At 48.3% G+C, this 1,185-nt stretch overlaps 7 non-coding genes across 7 annotated transcripts; all 7 read left to right on the top strand.

The window, feature by feature from the left end:
- The first annotated feature begins 28 nt into the window (after positions 1-28).
- Pmar_PMAR008548 lies at positions 29-100 on the top strand. The gene has a single exon. It is a non-coding gene; the product is annotated as a tRNA-His (tRNA).
- An 85-nt stretch (positions 101-185) lies between these two features.
- Pmar_PMAR008547 lies at positions 186-257 on the top strand. The gene has a single exon. It is a non-coding gene; the product is annotated as a tRNA-His (tRNA).
- An 83-nt stretch (positions 258-340) lies between these two features.
- Positions 341-412, top strand: Pmar_PMAR008546. Its single transcript has one exon. It is a non-coding gene; the product is annotated as a tRNA-His (tRNA).
- An 83-nt stretch (positions 413-495) lies between these two features.
- Positions 496-567, top strand: Pmar_PMAR008545. The gene has a single exon. It is a non-coding gene; the product is annotated as a tRNA-His (tRNA).
- Positions 568-650: 83 nt separating this feature from the next.
- On the top strand, positions 651-722 carry Pmar_PMAR008544. Its single transcript has one exon. It is a non-coding gene; the product is annotated as a tRNA-His (tRNA).
- An 83-nt stretch (positions 723-805) lies between these two features.
- Positions 806-877, top strand: Pmar_PMAR008543. Its single transcript has one exon. It is a non-coding gene; the product is annotated as a tRNA-His (tRNA).
- Positions 878-962: 85 nt separating this feature from the next.
- Positions 963-1,034, top strand: Pmar_PMAR008542. Its single transcript has one exon. It is a non-coding gene; the product is annotated as a tRNA-Pro (tRNA).
- The last annotated feature ends 151 nt before the right edge of the window (positions 1,035-1,185 follow it).

Here is a 1,185-nt window from a genome sequence, read left to right as displayed (position 1 = left end):
TCGACCGACAACGGCTTATGCTTGTTGAGTCGCTATTGTCTAGTGGTTAGGACGTTACGTTGTGGCCGTGCCTACCCCGGTTCAAATCCGGGTAGTGACTTTAGTATGCATCGAGTTGTACGCTTCTCGAAGGGGTTAAGTGATAGGTGATCCACGTCGACCGACAGCGGCTCATACTTCTTCGAGTCGCTATCGTCTAGTGGTTAGGACGTTACGTTGTGGCGGTGACAACCCCGGTTCAAATCCGGGTAGTGACTTTCATATGTATCAAATTGTACGCTTCTTGAAGAGATTTGGCGATAGGTGATCCATGTGGACCGACAACGGCCCACATTTTTGGGTCTTTATCGTCTAGTGGTTAGGACGTCACGTGGTGGCCGTGACAACCCCGGTTCAAATGCGGGTAGTGACTTTGACATGTATCAAATTGTACGCTTCTTGAAGAGGTTTAGCGATAGGTGATCCATGTGGACCGACAACGACCCACATTTTTGGGTCGCTATCGTCTAGTGGTTAGGACGTCACATTGTGGCCGTGACAACCCCGGTTCAAATTTGGGTAGTGACTTTGACATGTATCAAATTGTACGCTTCTTGAAGAGGTTTAGCGATAGGTGATCCATGTGGACCGACAACGGTCCGCATTTTTGAGTCGCTATCGTCTAGTGGTTAGGACGTCACGTTGTGGCCGTGATAACCCCGGTTCAAATCCGGGTAGTGACTTTGATATGTATCAAATTGTACGCTTCTTGAAGAGATTTGGCGATAGGTGATCCATGTGGACCGACAACGGGCCACATTTTTGAGTCGTTATCGTCTAGTGGTTAGGACGTCACGTTGTGGCCGTGACAACCCCGGTTCAAATCCGGGTAGTGACTTTGACATGTATCAAATTGTACGTTTCTTGAAGAGGTTTAGTTATAGGTGATCCACGTCGACGGACAGCAGCTCACATTTCTTTGAGTCGCTATTGTCTAGTGGTTAGGACGTTACGTTGGGGCCGTGACAACCCCGGTTCAAATTTGGGTAGTAACTTTAATATGTATCACATTGTACGCTTCTTGAAGAGGTTTAGTCATAGGTGATCCACGTCGACCGACAACGGCTTATGCTTGTTTGAGTCGCTATTGTCTAGTGGTTAGGACGTTACGTTGTGGCCGTGCCTACCCCGGTTCAAATCCGGGTA

The sequence above is a fragment of the Perkinsus marinus genome, assembly GCF_000006405.1.
Source record: "Perkinsus marinus ATCC 50983 genomic scaffold scf_1104296931356, whole genome shotgun sequence".
Taxonomy (NCBI): Eukaryota; Perkinsozoa; order Perkinsida; family Perkinsidae; genus Perkinsus; species Perkinsus marinus.
The sequence above is the reverse complement of the archived record's forward strand: the minus strand, read 5'-3'. Positions and strand labels throughout refer to the sequence as shown.